Consider the following 18,082-nt stretch of genomic DNA (forward strand, 5'->3'; position numbering starts at 1 on the left):
TTTTCTCAAATCCACTGGCAGCACAAATGGCAGAGCAGAGAGTAACATCCTCCTTTCTGATGAGAAATGCTTTTGCCTTCATGTTGTACATGGCTATATATGGTGCAAACCAATAAAAAAATCAAAGACATACATTGTCCAAAATAAATGTACAGAGTTACTCAGAAATTACTACAAACTAATTTTTGTGCTTCCCATGCTTTTGGCTGGATTACATGGGTCCCATAGACAGAAAAGCTTATGCTTTTTATGAATCTCAGGTCCAAGACAGCATAGAAATAGCAGGTAGGAGGCCCTAGCAGCATTTAGTGGTGTAATGTAAGCCTGGAGGGGGATATATGTTTTGTATAGGTTAATCCCTTATGGAGAAAAGTTGCATGCGATCTGAGCAGGGGCTGCTCTTTACCCTGTGTGTCTAACATCCATCACAGCTTCACTCACATCATTATTTATGTCACAACCTTCTATGACTCAAGAGAGCCATGCCACCAGCAGAGCCAGCTGCATTTTATATGTTTTTTCTTTACTACCTCACCTTCATGCAGGCATATTACATTCACAAATAAATGAACAGAAGAAAGCACTGGCAGGCAGTTAAAGGCCTGCCCCCCATGTCAGCTGGGAACAGTGGGAAATTAGAAAACCGGTGCTTTCCATTTGAAAATATTCTTGCGGAGTTTGCAATGCATCTTTCTCTCATCTCTTCCAATCCTACAGACAAGACTATTTTACTCTTTTTAGGTTGTATTCCTTTTGCTGTATTACAGCTTCCTTTATTTATTAATTAATTTGCTTATTCTTTTCCTATATGATTTCAGAGTGTATTAAAACATCATGGGGCTTTTGTTTTCATGTTACACCACAGTTAAGTGGTTGTTAATTTCCAAACCTTGCATGAAAACATCAAGAAAAAGACTATACAGATTTGGGTAAGCACAGATGAAATTCCAAATTTAGTGACAAATGTTCAGCATTTTACCATCTTCATTGAACAGTAAAAGCTTTTTATCACATTGGAGGCAACAAATTTCTGAAAATCTGATTATCCTTTAACCCTACGGTGGATAACGGCCCATAAACTACTTGAATTTCTTAAAACTCTATTTAATTACTGCCTAGTGCACTTTTATATCACTCTTTTAATATTTGTACGTAACATACTATATCTAATATCAAGGTCCAGTTTTCTATAGTGAGTGCAAATACGTTAAAAATAAAGAGATATCAGTGAAGTATAGAAACAATGAAGGAGGTTCCTTTTTTTTTTTTCCCCCTATTCCCTTCTAGATTTGCTTATACTGCTTTCCTACCTGAAATTTCCCACCAGTGCTTTTCCACATTTAGTGGAAAATTATTATGTTAATAAGCAGTACAGCTTTCAGGAAAAAAGACGCTACGTTGTACTGACCTGTCCTGACCACAACAAGGGTGGAAAAAAAAAAAAAAAAAAAAAAAAGTGGTAGGCTAATTCCCAAGGCACAATCCTGATCTGGCAGTAATAGATGAGAATGAAATCCTTACCCCACAGAACTTGTAAGAAGGCTGTTAGGCTGTTGCACTAGATGGGCCATGGAAATCACTGCCATGTTCTCCAAAGCCTCCCCATGTCCCCTCAGAATGTGGATAAATTCTTTCATTTCCACTTTAGAGGGACACAGACTTGTTCTGTCTGTGAAGAAGGCCACGTAAGGATGAGGCAGCATGTCATGCGTGAGTTAGCTTACTCAGTCACTCGAGACATGGCTAAACCCCAGTGAGTTTGTACTGCCTAGAGCACTGCTTCTCAAGCCTCTGAAATGATAGGCTATTTTGAGTTATCACAATTTCTTCCAGACTACCACACACCCATATTATCAAACTTTTGAACATATACACGTTAAATATGGATTTATACCTGAGAAGTACTTGCTATGGGAAGTGACTACAAATCACAGTCGGGGAACTAGTGGTGTAGCATGTTGTTACAGAGCACGATAAAAGAGAAAGAAAGCAACAGAACAAATATAATCTGAAACAAAGGGCGACATAATAATGAGGTTAAAAAAAGAGAGAGAGAGAGAGAGAGAGAAGTAACACAAATAAGTATAAGAACATACCAAATCAACAGACGTTCTGGAAAGTTGTATGTACTCCTTATGTTTCAACACTAATCAACCCATGCAGTTACAAAAATAAAGACAGTGTCAAAACCCCTTCAGATAATTATATCACTTCTTTCATTCCTGTCACTTTATTTCATACTATTTAGTACTACTACATAGTGTTCATTATTTGTGAAATAACATTAAAATTGATGGGATATAATATGTTATGTTGAATGAACCTCAATTATGAGGTACTTTCTTTAATTTTCTTTAACATATCTTCAGAGCAGGTAGAGGAAAACAAGTTCTTATATTTCCTAACTATATCTACACACAGGCTTAGCTATATCTCTCCATCTGAATAACAATTTTGTTTCTAAGAATAAAAAGAAAGACAATTGGTTGAATTACTTCTAAAGTATATTTTTATACTTGAATATATTAGTATTAGTTTTATAGAACTTATTCTCAAGCTGTGATGGCAATTTCTAAATACTTCATAGGTGGGTGGTTTTTTTCTTTCCTTTTTTTTTTTTTTTCATCTGCACCGCAACCACCACCATGAAATTGTCATTCCCACCTCAAGGAGAAACGCAGTACAAGTTTCCTAATAATACTCTTAAGTAAAAAGTAATATGTTGGTAATGATGGCTTTTTAAGGCCCCCAAACCAACACAAACTAAGATGAGTAGAAATGAAGAAGGAAAGGTGGGGAAACACAACTTTGCCATATAGGTAAACCAGGAATTCCAGAGGAAAAAACAATTCTCACCAAAATTTGAATTCAAAAGAAAAAAAGAAATACTTTCTACATGAAGTCTCTGTCTTAAAAATTCTTTAAAATCTCCCTCCATGTTTCTGCAATCTCCATTTTAAAATTCTTCTGAAGAGCACTTTTGAGCTATCTGAATTTAAACATATAGATCAACATTCAAATACGTTGGTTTAACAGAGATAGAGGAATAGGCATGTGTCCCACATTCAGTATGGGACAGGACATCATTTCCTCCTATAATTCCTTTCAAAAGATGCACGCACTGTATACATACGTGAATGTCTGTGTGCATACAGATGGAAGTACACACACAGGAAGAAGAGAGGGACATGGGTTTGCTGCACCTTTGCTGGTCAAATCATCTTCTATTTCAGTGTCTACATACAAATTTTGGTGTCAAAGTGCCTACATTTTGGTTACTGCCTTTAAAATGCAGAAAAAATAATAATTTAGTAGCTCTTCAGCAACTTCCAGCTCTTCCAAAAACTATAGTACCAGCGAGAATTCATTTCAGTCATGAAGATTGTGACATATCTGGATAAAGCTCTATTTGCAATTGTTGGAATATCATTTGCTCTGACTGTGCCCGCTTCAAACATCAGAAAACAAAAGCTTATTTTCTATGCTCTTGCTTCTCGCTACCATATGAAGGCAGGAAACCCCCAAATGCTGTAGAATTATTTTCAGTGTCAATTTCTTGTTTATCACATTTTCCACCCTATCTATTTTTTAGTATCTGATAAGTCTCCCTGGGATCTAGCTACATCTCTGATAAAGAGCTGTTTGACGACTGCATTCTTGACACAAGCTTTCTTACACATATTTTATCTGTATGTAAATACACAAAAAGGGCATAAAACATATTTACAAGCACAGGTGTTCCTGATATCATATTCAAACACATATACAAAGGAAATGTATGTATGCACTCATATACATACAGTAATACAATGGGATTTCCATGGGGAAATGTGAAACTTATTGTTAAAATGTCTGTCATCCATGTAAGAGAAACAGAAATGAGCTGGGCATTAAATTTGCATACAGCCCCAAGCACCGAGGTTCCTGCATGTGCAGTGTTCTCCTGTTCTTGATGATGGGCATATCTGGCAGGAAGAGTCTGTCAGGATTAGCTCAGGAAAAAACACCCCCAAGGAGATAATTTGAAGACATACTGAGAATTTGCCTCAGTACATGAAAATAAACATGAAATTCACTGCAAACTATGCACACTAAAAGTTACCACAAACACTACGCCACACACCAGGGGATAATCTATTTCAGCTAATTAACACACAGCCACACACAGCACTGTGAGAAGTGGTTGCCACTTAGGATTGATTTAGGTCTTGCATTGCTTAAATAGATTTAGAAAGAAAAGGTCTATTTAAACGTTTAGACAGGGAGGGGGAAAAAAGATAAAATTAAAGTAGCTGTGAAATAAACAAGCTCAGATTCATTTGATGGCTTAGCTTTCTAGTGAATAACAAGACAATGTAAACACATTATTGATACTGTTACACTAAATACCCCAAAGGTACAGTGCCCTCCATTTTAAAACTGATTTTCACAAAGTAAATTCCAACACTCTCTTTTTAACTACAGCCATGTTAAAAGTGTATATTTTAATGGCAATACTGGCTGTTGAAGTAAAAATTGCTCCATCTTAAAATTCAGGTAGAAAACAGTTAAATAATACATTGGATATAATTTTATATATATATATATATATATATATGTGAAAACAACTAGACCTGAAATCACCTTGGATAAGAAAATGAAATATTTCTTTTTCCTTTCTTTGTCTTTTCTCCCAACTCTTTTTCTTGCAATTTTCTTGCCAGGAGACAAGTGTGAGGCCATTTCATAACATTTACATTCTTAACACATGCATGAAGGAGGTAACACAATACCGTATCAAAATTAGGACATGAAAGCACATCTCCAAGATTTCACAGCTACAAGTGTTACCACCCTTAAACAGTAACTGACAGCATTCCAAAGATCTCACACTTCTTCGATGGCCAGCGAACAGTTATTTCATGGGCAGTTCGCAGGTACTGCTGGAGAGTAGTAAAACAGATATGACTGAAAACAAAGCCAGATGAAGACTGCTCACCTACCCACAAAAGGTTTAAAGTGAGAATGAAAGCCAAGAAAATAAAGAGGGGCCAGAGAAGGATCCAAGGAAAACCAAGGTAGAGCCTGGAGTGTTTGAGCAGTGTGCTCAGCCTTTCGCACATCGTGTTGCCCAGGTCAGTTGCATGCTACTGAGACCCCAACAAGCATGGGAGTGCCACTTGCATTTGTGCTAAGGACAGAGGAGAACAAGACTGTATGAGAATGTGAATAAAATCTAGATACTGGAAACCCTCATTCATTAAAATGGGTATCTTCCAGTATAGATGTATAACTCCCAAACTGAACATTAATTCCCAAAGTCCAAAATGTTTGATTTCAGGGTTCAGAAAAATGAAGCCTTAAAATCCACAGATGGAGCTATAAATTTTGGGAAGTGCTGGATAAATCATAAGATCTCTATTAGAATTAACCAGCAAAAGTTGTGAAACTCTGTCCCTAAATATCGGACACCTAAACATATGCAGGCCATAGGCATGCAACTTCTGTTCTGGAAAGGGATCCTTTCCGGATCATCATGAGCAGCCAGTACCCAGCTAAAGACAGAGGTAACAGTGTCAGTGTTTAGATAATGCCCGAGCAATGCATATTTCCCACTGCATTGACATTATTTTGCCAAACTGCTACAGCAGCAAGCAGGCATCTTTCATAACAGTAAGGTGACTACTCTTTCATATTTGCTAAGTGCCTCTGAAGGTCTAACAGCAGCCAGTGGAAAACACTAGCCATTTTGCTTTAGTCCAGCGTATTTATCATATATGATCTGGGAAGAGAATATGGGCAACATGAATGATGCCTCATCGTTGGGTCAGCTACAGACAACAATGTGGGGACAAAAGTGGAGTCTGTTATGGGTAACCAGATGAAGCCAGACTATTAGCTTTTCATCTCAGCAGGAGGAGAAACTAAACTGAGCTTTTTACTGGTAGGTCCTTTTGATCTTCCCAGTAGAAGACAGGTAACAGGAAGATTTACATTTCATCTCAGGGTAGAATGATTGCTCTGGTCTACAAGCAAAAGGACAAGTTATAACATTGTACTATTGTTGATTGGTTTTCCTTTGAAGATTTCAGATTAGAAAAAATTCAGTTAACTGGCAAAAGATTTTAAACCCATAACACTTAAACTATTGATTCGTGTACGAAGAACTCACTTAGAAAAAAAGAAGATACTTTTAAGATTTTTTTGCTAGGATTGCATCTTGGCACCACCAAGACTAATTTTCTTCACAAACACCAAAGACTAAGGGGAAATAGGATAGAAATGGCGTAAGAAAGGTCTTTCATGGATCAGCTTATAGTAACCTTTAAGTACTGCAAGGTTTCCAAACAACAGTGTTTGCTGCTTTTTAAATGGCTGGGTATTTTAGTCTGAGGGCTGTTATTTAATATATTTCTCACTAAAATGAGCAAAAAGATCTGGTGACCTTCCTTTTATGGAGGCATGAATAACCTAAAAGGGTATAGCTATTTTGGAAAGCCAAAAACAGAGTAGCATTTCCATGCCACTTTAAAATAGTGTCATACTAAAATCAGAGCCTTCAAATCACAAGGAGCTGTCTGTAATTCTCTTCAGTCCTCTTCTCCTGAATCTTACACAACTACACTACAAATTCAGACAACAGCTTCCCAACACTGGCAAGGAAAAAACCCTTTCCTAGCCAGGAAAGTACTATAAAAATGACAGAAATGCACATAACAGTGCTGACTGAGCCATAGCCCTTCCAGTGTTAAAAATCTAGAAGCGGTAAATTCCAGATCCCATCAGTGCCAATTCAAACTGAATGAACATGTCATTGCTAAAAAACGTCATCCTTTTGCTCCTAAAAGAATGAAGTTATCAGCACTCTGGCCCAGCAAACTGGTCCCTGCAACAAAATATCCGAAGGTTGATCTAAAAATGGTGTAAGCAAGTGGAAAACCTAATAAAGTAAAAATCCCGATGTAAAACTAGCCTAAAAAGAACAGAATCCGGCCTTGGGTTTTTCGCATCGTACAACAAAGTAATACTTGTAATCCCCTAAAACAGTACTTCAATAATGTTTATCCGTGTCAGATTTCAAAAAGAAAAATACATTAAAAGTAGGACCACAATACTCAGTGTCTGCTTCGTGAAAGCTTGTGATTGCATTCCAGTTATTTCCTTTGAAAATTTGATCTTGTGTCTTGACAGTGACAAATCGCTGGTCCTTTGCTCAGTAGACCTTCCTGATAATAGAAGATATTCTTCCCCAAGAGAAGGAATATTTCAAGCAAACACATTCACATGGACTGAGCCTGCCCTTTTCTGAAAAAGAGTTTGATCTAATTGCTTGAATGTCATCATAGGACAGTACATCTTAAAACTGATTACCAGGTAAATTTTAAATGACTTCAAACATTAAAAATGCTCACTTTTCTTAAGATATTGTTCATAATATCTATTAGACACAGGTTTTATATCACTGTAATACCCCCATGCAAATTGTTAGCAAAGTAGTATTCATATTTTGAATAATTCTTGAAAAACAACTAGCAGGGTTCAAAAAAGCAAGAGGAGAAAATGGGGAAGAAAAAAATATTGTACTATAGCAGTTTAGGGGAATCTACCACAGTGGCATATAACTGTATTTCTTTGTAATCTTTCTGCCAGAGACCCCAGCAGATTTTTACCTAATCCTATCTAACTATGAAAAGTTAAAAAAGATAACTTACATCATATCCTCCAGACAAGCACTTAAACGGTTTCCTGTCATGTTTTGTGTAGCCTTATTTTATCCACACACCAAGAACAGAAATACAGGGAATGCAATATACAAAGAAAAACTACCAGCCATGTCTGTAGACAGTTTTTTCTTGGTTCACAAATTGATACCTATGTATGACCTGCATATAAAATATCTGGCATGAAAAAAAAGCATTGGTGTGAGAATGTAATGGGAGACTTAAAAAATAAAATGTTGCTAAAATGATTTTTTTTAATGTGTTGATGGAGGAGCTTCCTTTCCTCACACCACTGTGAGTAAAAGCTTCTGTTTCACAGCAGCCAGTTGTGATGAGCTCCTCCTCCTGGGCTTCCTGCTTCCCTGAGGGACCCCCATGCTAGAAAATGACTCCCCTGCCTCACCAGCTAAGATATGAACATTTGCTACGAACACCAGATGCCTTTCTAACATGGCCACTGGCATGACAAATTGAAGCAAGGCCTTCAAAAAAAAAAAAAAAAAAAAAGTCAGCTTTTCTTGTTAACCATGCTGCACGTCCCCAGGCAAAATAACCAATAAAAAATACTCTCTTGTCATTTTTTTTTTTTAAATGCCTGGATTCCTTTAACAATTTTAAAGATGAGGAGGTTCGTATTCTACAAAGGCAGCAGACAAAGGGTGGCTCAGTTTGTGCAGGAACTCAATCTGTGCTTTATGACAAAAATGCCTCCTATTCGAGCGAGGAGAGGAGAGGCTGAAAACCCCTGTGCTGATTGTCCTCATTTGTCTTTTTTTTTTGGCTGCTGCAGTTAGTCAAAGGTTGGTTCCCTCCTGCCTGCACCTTACTTTGCCCGTTCCAACTCGCAATCAAACATTCAGACAATACGACTCAAAATCAGTTTGTTCGCAAGGAGGTTGTCTCAAACGTCTGGTATTCCCTTCTCAAATACCTCAGTTCAGCACTGCAAGGACAAAACACTAAGTGAGTACATTAACAGGAGCCGGGTATGATTTTTTTAAACATAGCTAACTGAATCCTCATAAAATTAAGCACATAGTATAATACAGAATACGTCAACAGCTATATTCAGTATACCGTAACTACTGCTTATGGTGATAACCTGATCTTCTTTGGCACGGCCTCGTAGGAAGAAAATAATAAACCTAAAAACATCCTGTGTTAAGTGACAGAAGAGCAACTCCAAAGGAGAATCAACCATCATTTTAAGAGATGGCATCTATTGCTGGGTTCTGGAAATGGAAACAGTGATATTATGCCACACATACTGGAAGGGGAAAAAAAAAAAAAAGTTAGCTAAAGACAATTTGCAGAATAATTTTCTATCTGAACAACCCTGGCTTTAAAAATAAAACCTATATTGCCTTTTTTTTTTTTTTTTTTTTTTTTTTTTTTTTTTTTTTTCTACTGTGTATTTCAGAAGTTGAAAAGCAGTAATAGCAACAAGAGTGAGTGGCCACATCCCCAGCAGGGACAGTGTGTCCTGCCCTGCAGCTCCTGCATCGCCAGGTCACGGAGAGCCGCTGACCTGCGCTAGTGCCGGATGAATGCAGTACCTTGGAGTTTGTTCACAGTCTCAGAGCTTTCCTTACCAAAGTGCTAAAAGAGATCACATTGAGTATTTTGCGAAACAGAGAAGAAAATGTTTAACAGAATTGTAGACCTATGCAAATGTATTAATACCTGATGGACAGTATGCTAAAACAAATAATTACGAAAGAGCGCTGTACCTCCATGACTCCTTATTAGAGTGTCTGTTGTGCCTTCCCCCTACCAGTCCCACAGAAAAAAGGGATATGTCTTAAGAGAAAAGTGAATCATAAGGCCAAACAACTTAATACGTAATCTTTAGGCTACTGTTTTAAGATCACAGATTGTCATCAAAGTCTGGAAATTATGCAAATAATACTTGCTACATTTAGAGGTCTGCACAAGTAAAGACTTCTCGACCTAAATAGTAATTGTGTCTCAAGAAAAGGCAGTTATTTTTTGTGTGATGCAAGGGTGCTACCTACAGGTCTGAGTGGAGAATAACATTCAGGGAAGATAGGAAAAAAAAAAAAAAAGCCCTACTTTTTTGAGAAAATAGCACAGCACTGGCATTCTCACTAAATTAAACCCATCTTCATTTCAGGCCAAGGAACATATGGAATTTCTTTACATCTTTACACCTGAAGATTTCAGTAAACCCAATTGAACTCTAAGTCTTACAATGCTGCTAATATTTTTCTATTTAGATTTAAATCATTTTTACTATCACATATAATAGGTTTTTTTTTTTTTTAATTGACAAAAATTACATAAAACCTATATTCTTCTAACACACATTTCAGACACCTTTTCTGAAAAATAAATTTGGCTGTAACTATTCAAAGATTACGATTCAGTGCTTGGTCTTGCAAATATATTTAGTTACTGGACAAGACATATTTGCACCACCTTAAATATACTACTCTCCTATATCTCTTGTATAATCAATGCTCCATTCAATACAGCACAACTGTCTTGAGAATTACTTACAATAGTCTAAATACAGCAGTATTTCCAGTATTTTCAACATCACGAAGAGATTCTTGGAAAACTTCATTAACCCGAGTGCATGCTTTTTCTTCTGTGCATCATTTACACACACATTTTCCTTTGCAGGTGGAATAAGGCAAATATCTTATGCGTATGTGTAAATTTACTCCTGCGTATGTGTAAAATTACTCCATTTATGATCTGAATTGAACTTAATGATACACATTTAATGGCACAGGCTCAGAGGACTGTTAAATGTCCTGAAATAGCGGTCCTGTGATATGCCCAGTATTCTGCAGACACTGCTGCAGTATACATCTAATAGATAATTGTAACTGTAGCAGCAGCAGTGCTGTCTTGCATTCATGATCGGCTGAGAATCAGGCAAGCCATACAGTTCAAAAGTACATCCTGCTTTAAAAAAAATGTGAGATCCTTTCTTTCCCTCTCTCTCTCATTCTTCTTCTTTCTTTTTTTTTTAACACTTTCCCAAGTTGTATAAAAAAAGTAAGAAAAGATTATTAAATGCATGTTATATTACATAACACAATAATAACTGAGAATATTTTCATTTTAGATACAGAATGCAGAGCTTCTGTTAAAGACTATCATTTCATATCCATAGTGACAAAAGGACACCAGCCTGTCACAAGCACAATTAGATATATTTTAGTATCACTGCAATGCTATGAAAAGCGTTATTTGAAAACGATGCTTTTTTTTTTTTTTTTTTTTTTTTGAGATGTTTTGTCCGAATCCATAATACTTTTCAGGGATTAAACATCAAGATAGTTTCTATTTGTATCAAATAATTACTGCATTCAAAATTAATAATCTGTCGAACTGGAAAACTGCTTTATTTTACAGTCCCAGTTGAATGGAGTGTCTAGACTAAAGTATGTTTCTGAAATAGTTATGATACATTATTAAGTACTTCCAGCTTTGCTAGAAATTGCATTAAAAAAAAAAAAAAAAAGGAAAGGAACGGAAAAAAAAAAGAAACACAATAGAGAGTTTGGTTAAAAAAATACAACACAGTTTCAGGGAAAAAAAAAGCAACAACAATGTACTGATGGAAGCTATAGTATGAAATGAAAACTATTCATCAACAATGTGTAACTTTTGCTTTATTCTCAGGCAACTGAAATATATCTTATTTTAAGGAAAAAATATTGATCCTACTAATATTATTACTGATTTGAAGTTCAAAAAATTTTACAAAATATTCAATTATTGATGATTTTCAGATGAAAGTTCAAGGATAGTTGTACTGAAAACCATCAGATATTCTTTTCTCATTTCAATAAATTGGGAAAAACTCGTTTACATTATTTTAATAACCTTATATATATATATATTAGTATGATTACATCACAATTAAATGAGCACTATTCTACTTTAATTATGAGGATAATCCTGAGTCATTTTTTAAAATAGAAATGTCTCAGTATAATTAAACTGTTCACAGGACATTTTAATGAATGTTGAAGAGAGAACCACAGTCTGTAATAGCATATTCATAACAAATTTGCTCTGAAATTAATATTTAATTCATTTAAAAATACTTTATGCCTCCTATATAGTTAACCGTAAATTATTTTAAGTTGCCTTTCCCACTGATTGAACTTATTCATATTTTATTCAGTTCTCCCAATTTTTAATTGCATCAGAAAGCTCTGTGAGCACAGTTAGTGGTAATGTTCATGGGTTGCTAGAGGAAAATTAATAAAGGGAAAAGTTCCTATGAGTTGTCTCATTAGGCTAACTAAATTTTATATCATACGCTCAAATTTTTTTACTAATTACTTGTCTGGGACAAACTACTGTATCAACATATGTCATTTTGGTGCACCTTCTATTATTTTACATGCAAAGATACATTTATTTTTCCTCACCAGATATTCCTAATCCACAACCAATATTAAATTCCTCCAAAAAGAGGGGGGATGACACATGACTGAAACACCCCTCTGCTCCCTCCTGCCTCCATTTCATGGTAGAAGGAAAGCAATGGTTTGTTGGTTATTGTAAAAAAAATATTTCTGATAAGGAAAAATCAAAATGTATCAGTCATATACAAATAATATCATTCTTAATTTTGCTATATACCGGTGCAATGCATATATTTCTAACTTCTAAAGCCTAAGGACTATTATATCAATAGTAACTGACTTTTAATGTAAAGTAACTGGTAAAACATTTCTATCTGGCTCTAGTTCTTCATGTGTGTCTTAACACTAACTTCCTCTTCAAATTGCTGTAACATTATGTTGCCTAAATTTTCTACCAGGAAAACTGCTATCACTTTTTTCTTTGTACTTTTCCCTGAGACGTTTACAAAGTTCTTCAGAACACCAATCAAAACTTAAGAAATAAAATAAAAACATTTCCTTTATGAAAGCTCAATGACCTTTGACATCATTCACTATTTAGAAACCCATAAAAGAATAGATAACAAATATATGACTCACAAATTATCAATTATGAAAAATAATCTGGGGTAGAATGCTACACTAATGCAAAAAGATGGATTACTTGTCATAAACCAATAAAGCTTTTGTTTGCGAATCCAATATCTCATTTCTTTCCTTCGTGTTGGAAAACTTAAAATGATTTTTAAACTGCATTAACTTAAAAAAAAAAATGCAACTATCATAAAGGTGAACACTGAAAACGCCCCTAGAAATAATCTGTCATTTTTTAACCAATTTATATTTTCTTTTCAACTATCAGTCCTAAAAATCAAAAGTCAGCAGAGACTAGATCCATCACAGAGCAACTAGGTAGTCCTGCACTTCGGGGTTGCACACGAGTGTCTGTTCGAGCATCCAGACCTCAGAGCGGTCTCAAAGAAGTGCCATATTTGTCACTGCCAGGCAGACAACGGAATTTAATTAGTCCATAACTACTTTTAGAGCACAGGCAGCTGCTTTTGAAGCACTCCACCTGCATTAAAACTCTTCAGGGTCTGGGGTTTGCATTGCACTGTAAAACTTAGGGATAAGGAATGTTTAGGTGTTTTTAATATGAGCAATTAGAGAAAAGGGGGTGTCCACAGAAAATAAAATAAATACCACCCCAGGAGTACAACAGTGCCGTGTCATCAGCTGTTGTGGGGTTACCTATGAAAAAACCCTGACTGGTGATACAGCAGATAATTCATTACAACATTCTTTGACTGGCAAATGACAAGATTGCTCAAATCAGGAGCTAAAACAAGATGAGCTTTATCTCCATCCAGAAATCACAAACTCCCTACGCAACCTGCTCAGCCTTTTGCCTTCTCTGCAAATTGTGAGACCAGCACATGTGGCACAATGTCAAGGAAAAAAAATACCAGCAGGAATGCCGCTGCTGTGATATGTTTATAGGAATAACTGACACGACTCTTCGTTCCAGTTTAATCTGTGACTGTCTTTTCCACATATCTTTTACTTTGCCTATGCCAGAATCCGAAGTTATCTCCGGCTGACTAACATCAGTTTGGTCAAGACACCTGATTTTAAACACTGTCAGATAGAGTTCCTAACTATCTTGCACTGTGAAAATGAGTTGAATGATTTAATTAAAATAATTTAATTTAAATTAGGTATATTAGAGATTCTAAGCAAAGGAGCAGAAGGGCGAGTGCAGTGATCCAGAGGCAATGAAGCATACTAACCAGAGATTCCCAGGTTCAGATCCTGGGGTCAGATATTCACTGCCTGCTCTCAGCTTGGGTTGGGAGTGTGCCTGGAGGTGGCTTTTTCTGCATTTGGGAGCAGGGCTGCATGTCGGGGGGGATTAACTACATTGTCACTCACTAATGACAGCTGCCAGCTGATTAGAAACCACATTAAGTTCTTAGCTTTAACTTTGCTAATCAGTAAGATCAAACTCCTACAACTGGATTTTTTTTTTTTTTTTCTGTTAAAAAAGAAAAAGGAAAAAAGGAGAGAGAGAAAGAATATGAAGAAAGCAGTTTGCACATTTGCCACCTAATCAGGACGTAAAGCAGTGAGTAAGTGCACAACCGTGAAAGTGAACTCCGATGGAATAAAATACCCTGGCTGGTGTGTACCAGCTTTACTAGCACCACTTGGAAGGGCTGTGTTCCTGCGTGTATAGGACAAAGGCTTTAAACAATTAATATTATCACTTCCAGTGTTGAACGCTTGATTGTTCAACAGAGGTTGACAAGCAAGAATCAGCCAATAAAACGGAAATTTTGTTTAAACACTTTGACATTATGTTTTCGAGAAAGTAGAACTTGAGAATACGAAGGCTCTTCTAAGTTTACTAAGAGAAAGATAAAAAATAATGGATCTTGCTAAAAAGAAGAGTTGAGTAGGCTATAGTGTAATCATTCTGTTGGTCAAGGCAAAGTATGTGCATTTACTTTCAGGAACTTGTAATTTTTGCTATATTCACCGTATAGACAGAAACCTCACTCTTCCAATTGTACTTTTAAAGTAAAGTCAAAACAGATGGCTAATGCAAAGATCGTAATGAAATTTTTTCCTTTATATCTACAACTGATAAGGCTGCTTTTGGAAATATAATGGTTACACATTGCTTTCATGGCTTTAACAAACTCTTATTTCTGCCTTGCATTCTATACCGTGTAGATCCTATTTGCGCCCATTCAGTACTAAATTACAGATAAAGTTACAGCAAATTTGTTTTCTCAGAAAAGCAGTGAGGCCTAATATCCCTGGAGTAACAACAGCCGTGTCTTTCATTCAGAAGCAGCACTGGAATAATTTTCCCTCGGAAACAAGCGATTCTTGCAGTGACAATGGGCCTGTTCTTAGAGCTCTGAATGGGACAGGCTCAGCTTGCGGGTGCTCAGGTAGGGCGGTGAGGGGGCACCTGACCCTGGCGGGCAGTGGCTGCTGTGGTAGGTAACTTCAGCGAGCTCCCCTGGGGGCTTCAGCTCTGAGCAAGTGAAGGAGGACACTCAAGCACATCGATAATTTAAGGAGGTGTATCTTGTTCATACCGATGGAACCAAGATACCTAATAAAAACCTGACGCAGCTGGGGAAGAAAGCAAAAATGTCTTAAAAGGTTAGAAAACTAAACCCCACAAAAAAACAGTTCTTGGATGTGAAAGGAATACCTACATACTGACGGCCTGCCAGTGAACTGAAGTTATCTTATGAATGCTTTAGCTAATAGACTGTGATGAATAAATAATTTTTGATATGTTTCACTGGAGTCACACTGGTGAATTAATACGCAGCATTAAAAACACTCTTCAGATTGATTTCAAGTTGTAATGCTAGGAACGTAGTGACATTATGCAAAAACAGAGCTCAACAAGCTCAGAAGAGATTTCATTAGTCACCTCTTCTTGAAAATAAATTCCTCCAAAATATTTCTCTGTTTATATTTCTGTATTTACATACTACAATATTATGCTACTGCTCCTAAAAGATGAAAATCAAGCACATTTAGGGAATAGGCTTTGAACGTTCTTAACATTGCCTTACACTGTTAATCATTATCTTGGGAAAATTATATTGTTTTATATACTAATACTATGACATTTTATTAACTCATAATCCTTCTGCTAACAGTCGTGCTTTTAGCAAGTAATAATTAAGATGGCAGCAAATATTAAAAATATCTAGTTTTAACTTCTTCAGTCACATTAAAGTAATACAGCATCTGCTGGAACTAGAGATTCTTAGAGGAAAAACAGCAAAAAAAAAAATACTGTGGACCAATCAGAGTATAATTGTTCTTCCTTAAAAAAAAAAAAAAAGCTTAAATAATCATTAACAGTAGATTTTACAGTACTGACCACTCATCTTCAAAGGAATTCACTGCTTTTAATTATATAAAAAAAATACATTTTTCCTGCAAATTGAAGAATTCATCATTGTAAAATATGTAAAATAGAGTTCCAAATGTGTGCACCTGTGCCTTCTGGTCTGCAATAAGGAAGAGATTTGCCCTTTCCTTATGAAATGAAAGAAACACCAGAACGAGACAGACCTCATAAGAGACAAAGAAAGAACAGAAGCATTATACAAGCTGACTTTATTAAGATGAGAATAGTTGAGAAAGGAGTGTTTCAAACAAAGCTGACATTACACATTCATATACTCAAAGAATACAAAGAAATATAAGTAAAGAGCAAAAACTCCTGCATTAGTACTGCCAGAGCTACTACTAAAGTAGAGATTTACCATCATCTTAATGTGTTTATCCCTCAAGTTTTATTTAGAGGAGACATAATGAGGGTAGAGAATCAAAGATATGTATTTATATTGGCATAGGTGTTGCATTTTTTTAATCAGAACTTTCCCAAGCATACAGTGCCACTGCCTGTAACAATGAATGCAAAATATATATATAAAGTATATCAAAACAGAATTAATTTTATTCCTTTTTGAGCACATCTCTTTGCTAGCTTTCTATTTTTTTTAATGGGGTTAGGAAGCGTCTGTCTGTGTTCATTAATGAGCAGTGTCTACTTACGGAGGCTAGTCAATTAGAACTGGAATACAGGCTTGTCTAATCACAGCAACTATATTGCTGTGGAGAGAAAATCATGTCTCCTATTCAGTCAGTGCTGCACACTAATTGCCCAAGAAGTTCCAATTGCATAATACCACTTTTAACAGATAACTTTGTGGTGCTAACAATAGTGAGAGCAGTGGTCAATCTCAAAACTAAATTATGCCTTTTTTTTTTTTTTTTTTTTTCTTTTGCAGATTAGTGAATTCTTTCTTACACTACTTGTGTTCCTGGAAAGCAGTTTGTGTCTTTTAACTTCAGAGCTACAGTAGTAATTCTACGGATGTTATTCATGGAAACTTACAAAATCAAGATCTACCATGTGGTTGCAAGTCTATTGAGTATCAAGTACAACCATTTGCACTTAAAGCTATTAATCCCTTTTCCTCTTCAGTAACAATTCTGATCACAAAGTTAATTATCTCTAATGAGTAAGTGTTAATACTTCTGGAATAAATAAAATCTACCAGTGAAACCAAAATAAATGATACTTTTGCTGTGCTTCCTTGTTTAGTGCAAAACTATAAGCAGATTTTGCGATATCAGCACCTACAATTTTTCTTCTGAATGTTGAATACTAAAAAAAAAATATGAATTGTTTATATCAAACAAGTATCTATTGCAGTTTATAGACTTTTTACTTCAAGGTCAACTGGAATTCTGCTTTCCAACAGAAGCTAAATCACCTAAGTACAACGCTTGGTAAAAACATAGCCCCACAGTCTGAAAGAGCATTTCACGTATTTAGATACTACCTGGACAATACTGTTGCTTGCAAAAATACCTAATTAAATGGACCAAGCCAGTTTTGTTTATTCATTGTTGAGACCAGAAAAAGAAGTTAATGTGCAAAATAGGCCATTACTAACACCCAACCTTTACCAGTAACACAGCTAAGGCTACCACAGGACTTCACAACTTTGCAACCATCGGTTTGACCTGTAATTAAGAAATCTACATGCACAGTCTGCCTAGACTATGCTGCTCAGTGATGCCTTGTCACTGAGGAGTGCAGCTGTTGCCTTGCGCCAGCACTAGGGGAAGGGGAAGAACTATGTGTAAAGGTCCAGAGAGGTCTTTCCAAAAAAAATAAAAAAAAATTGATTTAATGCCAGCTCTTTGGGTATGGAAAGCACCCCGTGTGGAAACAATGTTTAACCTGACCAAACTGTAAAATAAGGGTTATGTTAATAATGTGCTTGTGTCTGATTGAGGTGAAAAATGAAAAAAAAAATATCGCCTACTTCAAAACTTCTCAAGTATTCTCCTGTCATACCGTGCTTCAATGGTTTACCCACTTGAAATTTCAAGATGGCCTACTCTGTACACACACATTGTCCAAGAAAAGGGCAATGT

The 18,082-nt window shown here is 36.0% G+C and overlaps 1 protein-coding gene across 9 annotated transcripts in view; it reads right to left on the reverse strand.

The window, feature by feature from the left end:
- The window catches only part of MCTP1 (multiple C2 and transmembrane domain containing 1), a 274,785-nt gene that overhangs the window by 71,585 nt on the left and 185,118 nt on the right, over positions 1 to 18,082 (reverse strand). The gene's annotated exons all lie outside the window — the stretch shown is intronic.

The sequence above is a fragment of the Anas acuta genome, chromosome Z (assembly GCF_963932015.1).
Source record: "Anas acuta chromosome Z, bAnaAcu1.1, whole genome shotgun sequence".
NCBI lineage: Eukaryota > Metazoa > Chordata > Aves > Anseriformes > Anatidae > Anas > Anas acuta.